The 15,965-nt window shown below is 35.5% G+C and overlaps 1 long non-coding RNA gene across 1 annotated transcript; it reads right to left on the reverse strand.

Annotated features, from left to right (window-relative positions):
• Window positions 1–4,502: 4,502 nt before the first annotated feature.
• LOC113100043 (uncharacterized) lies at window positions 4,503–15,680 on the reverse strand. The gene is made up of 3 exons (XR_003289563.1): window positions 15,643–15,680; window positions 8,556–8,650; window positions 4,503–5,126 (listed from the first exon to the last, which is right to left on the reverse strand). It is a non-coding gene; the product is annotated as an uncharacterized LOC113100043 (long non-coding RNA).
• Between the last annotated feature and the right edge of the window lie 285 nt (window positions 15,681–15,965).

The raw sequence follows: 15,965 nt of genomic DNA on the forward strand, positions 1-15,965 counted from the left end.
TTAAGGTATGGTGGATATGAGATATTACTTTTGTTTTCTTAAAAAATTGCATTTAAATTGCTTTTAATTGTAATAATGCTTTGGTCACAATCATAGAGAGTGTCATTGCAAATGTGTGCGATTTCAAACATTTATGACATGTTTCATGATATAGTATTCGAATGCTGGTCTTTCAAAGTCTTATTTAGCCTAAAATGAACCATTAAAGATGTCTTAAAATAAAGCAGAGAGACTTTATTAATGTAAGTAATGCCATTGATGGTTACATGCATTGCAAAAAATATCATATTTGTAATCTTTTTCATTAACATTATCAAAGATTAATAGATAATGTAACACATGTATTGTTCATTGTTAGTTCATCTTAATTAATACATTAACTAGTGTTTACCAATGACACCTTATTGTAAAGTGTTACCTCTTAAATTGACCTTCATATGTCTTAATATGACCTTTTAGGGACTTTGTCAATGAGAAGCAATTCAGAGATGAGACCCACTTCATGTGGCTAGAGTACTGTAATTATCTGTTTTTCTTTCTCTGACAGACTGTATAGCCCTCAACTGTACAATTTTCAAATTGAAAAAAACTTCAAACTTTCAGGCCATGCTTTCTCAAGCCAAGCCAACCTAAATTTTGACTTGGCAAACATGATTAATTTAGTTGATGTTAATGCTAGTTATAAATTAAATCTCTTAAGTAGCTTACAGACAAAGCAAATAAAACTTTAGCCCTATTCGGACGGGACTATTTTCATGTACCAATTCGGACGGGACTACATCTCCGTGTTTATTACAGAGGTGGGAGGGTCTGATTTGAGCTTCTGGGCATCACAGAGATCACGTGCTCTGTATGCTTGCATTGCATTCATTACACAATAAATACTAACTTAAATGGCTATAATAGCAAAACCATGTTAATGTGTGGTTCCTTTAGTTTAACTTGATTTCTTTTTTTTGTGTAGTAGGCTAAACCTACCGTATGTTTAATTTTCATAAAGCTACATATGTAATTAAAACATTATGTAACTGAGTGCATAAATGAACGTGAGTAATCTTACCTGCTGCTGATATTACAATACAATATTAACAGTTTACCTGATCTTGCTCTTGATTTTATTATTTGTATCATTTTTTTATTATTATTTCTTTGCCGGTAAGCAAATATATCAAACATGCACACGGTAAGAGCATCTACGGTATTTCACGTTGGCCAAAACACATGAGGAAATGCGTTGTGAAATAAAATATCACCGGCAAACACAAACATTCGCATTCGGACGGGATTAGTTTTCTTGGAGGATCACCGAGTTTGCTGAAAAACAGTAGGTAATTTGCTCTGGAATTATCACAGAGGTTGTGTGAGAAAAATACAGACGTGGCAGATTCGGACGGGATTAAAATCACCACCCTTACGAAAATTAACCTTGGTTTTACTACAAATAAAACCAAAAAACCATGGTTACTATAGTTAATCCATGGTAACCACAAATTAACCATGGTTTTGCTATATTAACCATAGTATAACCATGGTATTTGTAGTAAATCTGTTGTTATACATATGGTAGTCAACACGCCAAAAAACCATGGGTTACTACAGTTTTACTATAATAAAACCATGGTTATTTTTCGTAAGGGCAAGTACGTCTGTGAAACACAGATTTCTCTAACGACCCCCTGTAAATCTAGTCCCGTCCGAATAGTGCTTTTTTCTAACACCATGCTATAATATATTTAAAAATACATTTAAAATATTTTCCTTGTAGGGCTCTTCTGCCTTTCTTCAAAATGATTTAATATTGCTTTAGTATTGTTTGTTCTTTTATGTAAATTAGGTGTTGTGAACTGGAGTGCATTGTCTGAGCAATACAACCTGAGTGTCCGGGCGTCATGTTCTCTGACATGTTCTGTCATGTTCCCAGTGTCTCTGGAGCAGTGAGATATTTAAAGACTGTCCACCTGGCTGTGTGAGGAATCACAGGAGGAGAGTCCTGTGTGGGTTTTATCCATTCAAAGAAATTTGACAATGACTTTTTGTTTTATCAGTGATGAAGGTGAATTTCTGATTGTTTTTTTCTTGTGTCATGTCTATAGTCTTAATCTATATTTGTATATACAATTATATTCTCTGTTTTGTTCTTTGAAATTAATAAAAATGATCATTGTCATCAGGTTGTTTTTTTTGGAGGCACCTTGCATAAAATGGGATGCAGACACTGAAAATATACTGTATGTAGTCAACTGAACTTAAATCTACTTTATTGGCTTAAATGTTTCACATGCAGAATTGCCAAAGCAAAAGAAAAATGTCCAAATTTATAGTTAAAAAATAGATAAACAAGAATCATAGCATAAGAAAGATTAAAATAAGAAAGCCAGTGGCTATTTACAGGTCCTTCTCAAAACATTAGCATATTGTGAAAAAGTTCATTATTTTCGATAATGTAATGATAAAAATTAAACTTTCATATATTTTAGATTCATTACACACCAACTTAAATGAAACTTAAGTGGTAACATTTATGTAAAGAAGAGGGATTTAAGTTAGTCTTACTTAAAACAGATAAACTAGATTAACACATTTTTAATAAGTTTGGAGAGATGCAACACTTGAGTCAAAAAAACTTAATAAATTTAAGTTATATTAACTTAATGGAATTAGTACTATTAACTTTATTCACCTAAGTTATTTTAACAATCAGTTACTGAGTTACTTGGACACAAATCAAATATTTGTTTATGCTTAAATTGTTTGAGTTAATAAACTTAAATGATTTAAGGCAATCGGTTTCCTCAAATGGTTTAAGTTGAACTAACTCATCAGGTTTTACAGTGTAAAGACTGCTTGATTGAATAAACATTGTGGATTGACTCCCCAACCCACCACCTGTAACCCCAACACTCCCATTCTTTCACTTTTAATCATTTGCATTATCTGTTCTTTAGGTTGAAGCAAATATGGTGGAGGACCTCCAGCCAGCTGAAACATCAAGACCTTACCCTTATGTCCTGTCACTTGAAAATGGACATATTGACTCGCAGGCATCTGTCATTATCGCAGGAGAAGCTTTGGAAAGCACTCTCATTGGGGCAGTAGATGTGTGCTTCAAATCGTTTTATGATTTTGATGTACACACCTAAAACAGTGTTTCTATAGCTGAGAGTTTATTCAAAATATTTGAGTTGCAGGGAAGTGAATCCTCAACAGTGATTTTTTACACTTGACACTACATTCTTACAAGTAGACGATAAGAGGTTATTTGTACAAACAGTTGTTCGACTGCATGAGGAAGCATTTTAGTTTTAAGTTTATTTGCACAGGAGATTTTATGTTGTTTTGTTTTTTGTATAGACAACTGTTTTATTACTTGAGGAAGAGTATTACTTTATTTGCACATACTGATGATTATTAATGACATTTTTGTGTTGGCAAAAGATTGTATTTCATAGTTTTATGTTTGTGTTCATAATGCATACTAAAAACAGTACTGCTTTGTAACAAACAGTTGTTCTTAAGGTACAGCACTGTAGAATTTTAATGTCTTGTGCATATGGATTAAAACTAAACATTTAAACATTTTAACCCCACATGGGTTCTGACCTATTTTTATCCAGTAGTTGAGTTAAAAATAACCCAATTTGGGTTGTTTTTAACCCAGTGTTTTTAGAGTTAGAAATACAGTGAACTGCTTGCCTACTAATTTATTAGGCATTTAAAGGCATTAAAAAATGAAGACATGAAAAGCTCAGAAAACAAACAGCTTTCACAAGTAAAATTAATACATTAATTTTGATGCAAACAGAATCAGGAGGAAATCAATATTGAAAAAACAAGTTGTTGTAAGAGTAACAGGTCAATTTAGCTCAAAAGGAATGATTTAAAATATTTATTGGGAATTTGGTCAGAATCACTGTTTTACGGCTGATCATTCGGCCAGGGATTCATCGAACGAATCCAACAAAATACATTAGCATGGTAACAATATCAGCTTTTTAAGACATTAAATTGTCACAAAACAAAAGATACTTCTCTTTTTAATATACATAAGACTTTATTGGAGAAATCTAAATTACACGTAAACTAATATAACACTGTGGAATGATTAGTTCAAAATATGAACTAATCTAGTATAATGAATGTGAATCTAACCATTTATGTATGAAGTTATTCTACTGTTATAATCGCGGATCTGCCTGAATGTGCAGACAGTGCAGAGGTTCAGATTTGGTGGAGCTGCACACTCTATTTGGACAAAATATATGATGAGACCTCCTAGGTGCAGACATTACAAAAATTCAGTAAATGGTAAAGTTTCATGTCCTGTTTTGACATTAGACAAAATATATGATTAGGCCTCCTCGTTGCACTTAAATTAAATTCTACATCCTAAAAGCAGGCTGGAGACACAACCAAAGAAGGTAAAAGAGTTGATAAGAACCATATGTATGAAATGTATTGAACATGGGCACACCTTCGGGAAACACTGTATAAAATAGAGTACACAGACTCGAGATAATTTTCTGAAGAGCTTTCTCAGTTTTATTGTCTCATGAGAAATGGTTTTGGCATCAAAACCTTCGAGAGTGATTCTTCATAGACATGGCAGAAGCTACCACAACACATGAACACACATAAACAACACATAAACAAGTTGCAGAAACAAAGTGGGGAAAGAACGAGTTTGAGAGAGTGAAAATGTGAAATCCAATGGTTATAGCAATATATGCTTAGACCTGAATAGCCTTAAATCAATAAACCCTCACATTGAGTTTCTCAGTGAGGCTATTAAACTTTATATTAAATGCACCAGTTCAGCTAGAGATTGTACTTGTGTTGCCTTTGTTTTTAAGAGAAGTCCCTTTGTATGGCATGGCTGCAGAAAGGGGTTTCCCAAAGTTTTTTATTGGCTGTAAGTTCAGTAGTCATTGGAAGTGATGTATTGGGCGTTGACTGAAGGATGGTCTGGAGTCCTGTACGCTGGTTGAAGATTTAAAGCTGTCGCAGACAACGTGTAACATGGCCTTGTGGAAAAACTGATGTAGAAGAAAAAAACATAAGCTGATGATACTAGATGGCTTGTCTTCTCATGGTGGTTGAGTAACAGCTCGCGTGCAGGCCAAAGCACGCTGAAAGAGAACGAAAAAAAAAAACTTGCCAAAAAAATTCAACCAGGCTACATTTGTTGGGGTTGTGATTTTAAAACTTATATGTTGAACATATGTCTAAAAGTGTCTTGACCAAACAGACATTGTCTTATTTCGGGGGGTTGAAATGTTTCACCTCCCAATACACAAATCAACATGTTATGTCACACAGTCTGAATTTCCCCACTCCTGCAGAGTATAATTTACATATGATTCCTATAACAAGAACATGATACTTTGAATTCTCAAACATAAACATACCAAACATTAATAGAAACCTATGAACTGTTCAATAGTTATTAAAAATGACATACACAATCATTGACTAGTACATGATAATCAAATGTGTTGGATTACATTCATCATATGGAGTTATGCATCACAATGATATTTGTTCATTAGTCCTTTTAGCATCATTTTGGTCTGATGCATTTAGTCATGTAAAGACAGTCTCTGAGTCGTTCTGTGAATGTGAGAGTGTGTTCTGTGAGGAACAAAAGGTCTAAAGGCTCTAGAAAGAATCACGGCCTGGTTCTTGTCTTCTAGGTGGAAGAAGTCAGTCTGAGGAAGTCTTTAGCTCTTGATTTCTATCATGGATTTACATGTGATGTTCATGCTGTGTGTCTCTTTGACCATTAATCTTTGTTACTTGCCTCGAATTTGACAATCTCCTTCCTGAGTTGAATTATCAATAAGTTGTCTTTTTTTAATGCTGCAAGCTGTTCAAAGCTGTGAAAGAGTTGGTTAGGCTTACTTCGGACTTGTGCTGGGATCTGATTTATCATCATCTGTTGTCCTGAGCCTCTTTGTGGAATTCAGCTCTTTGTAATCTCTTTCACACTGCGTTTTCGGAAAATACACAGGTAATGTGTCCCGGCAGTTGTTCCGGGACACATTACATTGTGATTTCCCGGAATGTGTGCATGTGTTCACACAACTCGTAGAGGTCCCGTAATGATGCAGGACATCAGGATGTGACGTGTAATGCACAAGTCAATAACGCTAGGCTTGTTAACTTTAACTTATCAATCAATCCCGGAACATGTTTGCTTTCAAACAGAAGGTGATCCGGCAATGTTCCGACAATTGTCAGGGTCCAACATGCAGTGTGAAAGGGGCTTGTGTTTCAACACGGTTCTGTTTGAATCTTAAATTTTCTGATTTGCTCTGATACACCACATTGTTGATACGATGAATAATAAATTTAAAGGTGTCATCGGATGCTCTTACATATTGTTTGAACTGAAATGTGTCTTGGCAGTGTGTGTACACAACCACCCTATAATGATAACAATCCACCCAATGTGTTTTTTTTTAATCACCGTAAATGATAATCAGTTTCTCAGATCAAGCCATTTATAAATTCTTGGCTGTGTGATGTCATACAGACCCAGGCTTATCCCACGACTGTTGACTGACACATTGCCATTGTTTCGAGGCCAGAGCAGGAACAGATAAAATGTCACCTAACCGATTGAGGAGTACAGCTAATGGATGTTATAATAGATCCAATAACGTTAAGGGTTCAGACACACTCTCTCGATTTAAATCTAGATTAAAGAGATATTTTTAGCTAGCTATATCTGATCAAATGCACATTTTTATTCTTTTGCTTGGGTGGAACACACCATCTTCGCTTGGTTGGAAGAGCATCTACACTAATTTTGTCGCTGTTTGCTTCCATCTCTGTCACGAGACTTGCATGCAGAGGCAAATAGGAATTAGACAAGCTTCAGTCTGGATCCTATCTTTACGAATATTTAAGATGACCAAACACCTGAGAAGTAGGGATGGGTATAGTTCACACGTTATAGATACTGTTGCCCAAAAATGAAAATTGTTTAATAATTTACTCACTCTCAAGTTGTTTTAAACCTGAATGAGTTTCTTTTTTCTGTTGGACATAAAAAGTTATTTTGAAGAATGTGGAAAACTAAACATTTTGCTGTTTTTTTTTCTGATTGCAAGCAAACACAAACAGCACATGCATCATGGATATCACTTGCATGTTGAGCAAACATTGGCCACATCATTTAGTGAAGGGAAATGAGAGCCAGCAGCTTCGAATTCACCATTAACATTGAAGTATACAGAGATAAAACAACGCAAGTATCGATAACAGTATTGTTCGTCCTGAAGCTTATCCATATTCCAATATCAACCCAATTACATACCAGTTCAAAAAATACTGGTTCTCTGTACCCATCCCTGATGAGAAGAGATGATGCCAATCTCCAGAAGACTTCAGATGATGCTAACCCTGGAACAACATATAAAACTAAACATTTTTGCTTAATCACAATGTTTATTCGCAATCACAAAGTTTAATCGCAACATATTATCATTGCAGTTAAAACTGTTCACTGTCTGTTTGACTACTTGTAATTTATTTTAATTAAACTTTGCAAATTGCTTTTCCTAATAATGTCCTAGTTATCAAGTTCTGCAACTAAATGTGGCAAAGGTTTATGGTCTCATTAGTGTGGCTTGTCTCCAAACTCTAGTGAGTGACGGGGTGATCAGAGCTCTTTTTATTAAGTCCCTAAATAATCATATAAACTTGGAAAATGGACATCCGATGACCCCTTTAAGACTTTCCACACTGAGAGCAGGTGAAAGACTTTATCAAGAGTGACTTACCAAATGAGTCTTAAGTTGTCCTTCTTGTGTAAAAGTCTTTCCACATCGAGAGCAGGGGAAAGACTTTTTCGCAGTATGAGTTAACATGTGTCTCTTAAGGCTTGAGTCATATGTAAAACTATTTCCACACTGAGAGCAGGAGAAAGGCTTTATCCCAGTATGAATTAACATGTGCCTCTTAAGACATACGTTATGTGTAAAACTCTTTCCACACTCAGAGCAGATGAACATCTTTATCCCAGCATGAATTAACATGTGCTTATCAAGATTAACTTTCAGTGTAAAACTCTTTCCACACTCAGAGCAGCTGAAAGGCTTTATCCCAGCATGAATTAACATGTGATCCTTAAGGCTTGATTTCTGTGTAAAACTCTTTCCACACTGAGAGCAGCTGAAAGGCTTTATCCCAGCATGAATTAACATGTGATTCTTTAAGCTTGCTTTCTGTGTAAAACTCTTTTCACACTGAGAGCAGCTGAAAGGCTTTATTTCAGCATGAATTAACATGTGATACCTAAGATTTCTGTTACATATGAAGCTCTTTCCACACTGAGAGCAGCTGAAAGGCTTCGTCCCAGTATGAATTAGCATGTGATTCTTTAAGCTTGCTTTCTGTGTAAAACTCTTTTCACACAGAGAGCAGCTGAAAGGTTTTATTCCAGCATGAAGTAACATGTGATCCTTAAGATTTCTTTTACAAGTGAAAGTGTTTCCACACTGAGAGCAGATGAAAGGCTTCTTGACTTCTGTTGTTTTAATGCTGCAACTCACAGATTTTTCTTCATTGACGGCATGGTCTTTCTGATCCTGATATTTCTCCTCCACCTTATTCAGATCTTGTCTTTCTTCTTGAATCTTCATTAGGCCTAAAATTAAATCATTAAAAAAAAAAAAAAATCAGTTGGTACGTTTGAAAACTAACAGAATAAAATGTATTTAGAGACAAAAAAAAAAATTCAAAACTGTCCCTTTTTAACAAAGATCCATGAAATTTTATGAAAATGTCTAAAAACACTGAATTATGCTGCCAGGCCAGTAGATGGCAATGTCATTTTGTAAAGAAACACTACAAATTGACAGCTCCAACAAACAGGCATTGTTCTTTGATACATTACTGTAATTTAACTAGGGCTGCAACAACTAATCAATAAAATCGTTTTTTTTTTTTATGATGAAAATTATCGGCAACAATTCTCATTATCGATTTGTCGGGTCTACCCACAGTGCCTGTACAACTTCAGCTGGTCACATCAAATTATAGCACTGAATTACACATTTATTTGGACAAAATGCATCTAAAAATAGGTGAGTTACGTGTAGTGTTTGACCGATATGTTGCCATGGCCGATATATCGGCTGATATTTTGCATTATTCAAATATCGCCATCGGCTGATAAGTTTTTCTTTGCATATGTCAGTGTTTACGAATAGATTAAATGAACGGGGGGGGGGGGGTCATCTTTACAAATTATATATCATTATAAAGGTCTAAGGGTTGGACAGTGTTTTCTCTACTTCCTGTTGGCCTTATGTTGTTAATCGTAGCTCTGTGTAGCTGTTTTTATTTATTTATTTATTTACTCTAGAATCTTTATCTTACTATCACTCTCTGTTTTTTAAAGTAATAAAATATAACTTAAATCACACCATATTTCTGATATTATCAATCAATCTTATCAGATTAATTTTGATCGTTCACTTTTATTTTATATCCGTGAGTGCAGTACACCTGCAAAACGTTAGCACTCGTTAACTTGTCATTAGCATTTTCATTCGAGCCTATCGCCGTTTTCTTTTCTCCTCTCCTCTCTCTCGCTCCAGTTTTTCACAAGTTCATCAAACAACCGCAGTAAGAATATTTCATCAAGCACGGTGAGTAATGGCTTCTCCTGCTATTGTTATTTGCACCTCTTGCCACATGTACAGTTTATCTATCTCTGTCGCAGATGAGGGATTCACATGTGATAAATGCAGGGAAATAGTTAGGCTGACAGAATGATTTCAGAATTAGAGACACACATCCAAACTTTAATTGAAGACAGTAAGAATGTTAGAGCTCTAAATATGGCCTTGGATGCGTCTATCTCAGGTATTCCTGTACATTGTCCGGTTCCGGCAACAGAGCCCCTGCAGCAGGGCAACTGGGTGACAGTGAGGCAGCATAGTCGTGGGTCAAAACACCGCTCTTCTGTTCCGATCAAAACATTAAACAGGTTCTCCCCACTCAGTGATGCACCCACTGAGAAACCTGATGAAAGTGCTCTAGTTATTGGCGATTCTATTGTACAGAACGTGAATATAGAGACACCAAGCACGATGTCAGACACTGTAATATGCTCTGGTCCCCTCCCTGCTTACCGTGGTGACAAGATGCATAGCAGATTGTCATCACTCAATGGCTGGATGTCTAAGTGGTGCCCACAGAATAACATAGGTTTCATAGACAATTGGATGAGCTTTTGTTGCAGACCTGACCTGTTGAAAAGAGATGGTTTTCATCCCTCCTGGGGTGGCGCCACTCTTCTCTCTAGAAATATGGCAAATAGTCTTAGTGTTAATACTTGACTAACTGGGGCCCAGTTCAGGAAGCAGACAGACTGGATAAAATGGCCGTCTGCTAGCTGCCTCACGTCACAGAGGTCAGCTAATTCTCAGCCCATAGAGACTCTTTCACCTAGATATCACACTATAGAGACTAGGTCTGTGCGATATGGACAAAAAAAACCTATCACGATTTTTGATCAATTTTGCGATTTCGATTTTAATCACGATTTTGACAAACACAGACATGCTTTACAGTCATAAATGCATTCAGTATAAATTTTAAACATATTTCCAAAAGAAAACCAACGAGAGCTTTATCTCTAGCTTACTGTAGCGGTGCATCAGGTGTTGTATGTTTTGCCCAATATATTTATTGCCCAAGGGTCACTGTACGCATCTGCAGTGCGTATACAGTAAGTTATGTGTAAGCGGTTCAGAAGCAGCAGTAAGAGTGCATTATTGTAACGCAAAAAGCACATTAAAATAATGCGCGAATCTATCCACTCGCACCAGTGATGCGTGGGTCAATGTATTAATAACCTGCACCGACCGATGTTTTCAACTAACCCGCCCGCAACTCGGACCGCAAAAAAATAACAATTAAATATTGTACCTGACCCGCATTTTTAAAAAGCAGTAAATGCTCATCGTATCGTCATTGGTCCATAGGAGCGTAGGCAAAACTAACTAGGCAAAACAAAAAAAAAAAAACAAAAAAAAAACAACTTAATATATTATTTTGTCAAGAATTATAAAAAATCGTTAGTAAGCTCTTAATTTGTATATAAAAAAAAAAGTATAGTCTGGCTATGTCTATTTGTATGTTTCTGCAAGGTCAGCAGACATTGATGCTCGGGTTTGTTCCGATCAGAGCTCGTGAGCTGAGAGCTCATTTCTGAATATCCCGATCCGCTCGCTCATTCCATGGGGTCTCGCTCAAGCCAGAAAGAACTGCTGGTTCGAAAATATGTTAATTTGTGGTTACCATGGATTAACTATAGTAACCATGGTTTTTTGCTTTTATTTGTAGTAAAACCATGGTTAATTTTCGTAAGGGCATTTATTTTCATTTGAATATATTCGTTTAAAAGTAGACATTTCAAGCTGTCTGTAATATATAGCCTATATTTCTCAAAACTGTGAGGCACACGCTGAGTTTAATTCACATGCAATGCAAGTGATCTTGCCGGCGCCTCATTACATTGTCTGCTAGGCTATATATTGGCTTCTTATTTATTAAATACGGGCAACTGATTGATAAAACATTGATCAAAATTAAGATATAATTTATACAAAACGAAAATCTTTTAAAAAGAGTTTTCTATAAAACAAAACTTAATGAAGTCGTCAAACATATTTTATCAAAAACAGCGCTGTTGCTCCCCATGCAGTCCTCTTTGCCGCCTCCATCTCTATGTGCAGACTGAGCTCGTGCGTCATCTTCATGCCAGTTATTCAGCCAATAAAGTGTAGGCCTATGTATTTCAAAAATGCGACCGCGACCCAAATATCATTACAAATATTTTTGAATGACTCATAACCGCGGGCACCCGCTCATTTTGGATCAACCCGCGCATCACTGACATTGCACGGAGATTTCATTTGCTCTGTTAACAAAACCAGATGCGCGTGCTCAGATCATAGACTGTATAAGGATCAGATATATGTTGCCTTACAATGTGTCTCCTCTCGCTCAACCTGTGTCCTGTGCACTCACAACTCTCTCTGTACTCATGGGCAAGATATTAAATCTTTTTGCACATTTTTATTTATAACCTTTTCTGTTCTCGTCTTTTTACTGTGTGCAGTATGAACGTTCTGATCCGTTAACATGGGCTCGAAAAAAGGCTGTGCATCCCAGACAGAGTGTGTGAACCTGGAGTTAGGCACATGTCCAGTCTGCTCTCAGTGCTCTGCTCTCGCGCTCGACTCAGGTGCGCTGCATCCTGATTGGTTCAGATAACATACTGCAGGAGGTCAGGGTGGCAGAAAATCGTGCTATAAGGCGATTTAGAAATCGCGCCAAGTCAAATCGCGATTTTATTTCGATTTCGATTAATCGCACAGCCCTAACAGAGACTGTGTCTGTTCCCTGAACTAGAAAATACAAAAAACGTCCAAACCAAGTTAAGATTAACAATTTAATTGAGGTTTAACAAATAAAAAACAGATGCAATATGGATAAACAAATGATAAAGCTTGGCTTATTGAATATCAGATCCCTTTCTACGTAAACACTTTTTGTAAATAATATGATCACTGATCATACTATAGCAGTGAATGAAAATGTATCATATCGATCACAAGTGCAGTATGGAGTACCTCAAAGCTCAGTACTAGGGCCGCTACTCTTCACGCTTTATATGTTACCCTTGGGAGATCTCATCAGGAAACATGGTGTTAGCTTTCGCTGTTATGCTGATGATACTCAGCTCTTCTTCGTGGCCCGGTGAAACACACCAATTTGAAACACTTTGCTTTTTTGTTTTATTCGGATCAACATTATTTGATTTTAACATTTTGAAATAATGCATTTATATAGCATACTTTTATTTAGTCTCACTGGTAAATACCTTTTTTTTTTTAATTTAAAACCAAATGCACAAACTAAAATACTGAATGCTGGTTAAGAAACCTCTTATTGAATGTGTGTTGATTGTGTTGTTTGGATTGTAGAACTATGCAGTTATTGACTTTAATTTCACATGGTTACAGTTAATGTTTTAATTTAAGGCCAGTTCTACGTAGTTTGTATTGAATGTAGGCTACTTACTGTGCAGTTACTCCTGTTAATTTCAGATGGTTATGGTTATTGTTTTCAATAGCTAAAAGCCAGTTTGGCCAATTAAATACCAAATAAACATCTGGTTTAGGCACACTTTCCTTCTTTCTTGTTTGTTGCTTAAAAAAAAAAAAAACACTGAAATTGGTATCGGAATTGGCCAAGAAAAATCATGATCATGCATCCCTAGTATTTGCTAAATTTGTGTAAGCAGTACACATCAAAACATGTATAAACAAAATGCAGTACGTCCCAAATTCGTCGTAATACTGAGTCATAAGCTGCATTTCCACCGAAATTACTACGAACAATTGTTCCAGGAACCTGCCCCCGCCCAGACATGTTGTTTCTGCATTTCCACTGCGGTCTAAAATAACGGCAAGATTAGGCAAATAGTCTGGTTACGTAGGTCTGCATACATTTCTTAATACAAAGTACGCACATTTCGGACTTTCATCCTCAGTAGTTCAGACTTTGTGAGTTCAACTCGGGAGTTTGATGTCCGCGACAATGCAAAACCGGTAATTCTGCAAACAGCAGCGAACTTGACAACATCAATAAGCTCGCCTTGGCTACTGCAAATTTCATCATTGAATATTAATAATAAAAATGAAATAGGATTTCAAATACCAATGCCTCCTTTCGTTTTCATTTAAACATAATAATAGCCTCAGAAATGTACTCAGCTGATCGCAGGGAGCTGACCATCTCCGAAAATGGGGAAACACATTTTTAAATAGTTGCTGTGATTATAAAAAAGATTTGAGTTTAAAACAACAACATTCTCACCTGAAATTGTAAATAGTTTAAAAAAAGCCTCAATAACTGTTACACATATATAATACATCAATGTCTCTTCTCTTTGTGCTTTGCACTTTTTAACACAAATAGCTTACAATGTGTGCAATGAAGCAAATGATGCGCTTGAAGCAACACGCTTCAACCATATCATTCTGCGCACTGGATGTGCACATTGTGAATGCTTCATGCAGCACTGGATTTGTTTTGTCCTTTCATGTTGTTGCCTTGTTAAAAAATATTCTATACATTTAAAATAAATGTATTTAAATTTTTATAGTTTATACTTATGTATAAACACATTAATGAATGTTTTTAATTAATAGATTTTATAAAAATACAAATAGCAATGTGCAACATTTTACCATATTTAGTGCAACACCTTATATTTTTTCACCACAAAATATATTTTTTTTCACTTAATGTTTGAATTTCTAAAACTTCTGTGCACTGATTATTCTAGAATAACTTTTGCTGTCGAACTATCCACTAACCTAGTTTATGACTTTTTTTTGGCCATATATTATAAATATGCATAGGGCCATATTTTTTCATATATATTATTAATTTTTTTCTTTATAATGAAGTAGTCTGTATCTAGTAGATTGTGAAAGAATGATTATCAGTTCCACACACAGAGATATATAAATTGTACATTTATTTAAACAAGGAAAAAAAATTCACTGGTATCGGATCGGTATCTATATCAGCCAATTCTGAACCCTAGGTATCAGAATCGGTTTCAAAGGCAAAAAAAGGCAGATCGAGCATCCCTAATTTAAGTATAAGCCAGTTTATTTTACACATTTATTTTTAATATAATTCATTTTCAAATTATTTAAAGTTTCTCAAACATTAATTTAAATTAAATTTTTTTTTTTTAATTGAAATAGAAAATATGCTTATATTAACCATCGGCCACCCTGCTCTAAGATATCGGCATTAGGTTGTGTGCAAAATCCGAAAGCTGAATAAAAAAAGCTTTCCATTGATGTATAGTTTGTTAAGACAGGATTACGTTTGGCCGAGACACAGCTATGTGGAACATATCTGGAATCTGAGGGTGCAAAAAAAAATTTAATTCGATATTGAGAAAATCCCCTTTAAAGCTGTCAAGATTAAGTTCTTAGCACTGCATATTACTTATCAAAAATTTAGTTTTTATATATTTAAGGTAGAAAATTTACAAAATATCTCCATGGAACACTACTTAATATCCTAATGGTTTTTAAGCATAAAAGACAAATTGATAACTTTGACCCATACAATGTATTTTTGCCTATTGCGGCAAACATACCTGTGCTACTTATGACTGCTTTTGTGCTCCATGGTCACATATATCTTACAAGGTCAGTTTGCATTGCCATTTGCAAAGCCTATGGCAAAATTGTTACCGATTTACACTGAAATGTAACAAACAAGCAAATAATGCTCTACTGATACATGAACATGATTTAAAATAGATGGTCCTATAGCGACTTTACTTAAAATGTGGCTCCTACTAGCGTAAAAAACTAATTCAGTCTCACACGCTCTGAGTTCAAGACAGTTCTATGATTCAAAAAAGGAAAATAAATTCTAATTAAAGTAACAATTAAATCTTCTCAGTGTCAATTCACTCATATTAGAACTTTGAAACATGGATTTAAGACATTTTAATGATAGTTAAGGTCTTATTTTTGCATAAAGGATCTGTGAATGTACCTCAAATATGAATGAAGAATAAACACCAACCTCCTTGTTCCTCGTGAGTTATTCTGCAGGTTTCTGGTTCCTCGTGAGTTATTCTGCAGGTTTCTGGTTCCTCGTGAGTTATTCTGCAGGTTTCTGGTTCCTCGTGTTTTATTCTCCAGGTTTCTGGTTCCTCGTGTTTTATTTTCCAGGTTTCTGGTTCCTCGTGAGTTATTCTGCAGGTTTCTGGTTCCTCGTGTTTTATTATCCATGTTTCTAGTTCCTCTTGTTTTATTCTACATGTTTCTGGTTCCTCGTGTTTTATTCTCCAGGTTTCTGGTTCCTCGTGTTTTATTCTCCAGGTTTCTGGTTCCTCGTGTTTTATT

The sequence above is a fragment of the Carassius auratus genome, unplaced genomic scaffold (genome assembly GCF_003368295.1).
Source record: "Carassius auratus strain Wakin unplaced genomic scaffold, ASM336829v1 scaf_tig00217128, whole genome shotgun sequence".
Classification (NCBI taxonomy): Eukaryota; Metazoa; Chordata; class Actinopteri; order Cypriniformes; family Cyprinidae; genus Carassius; species Carassius auratus.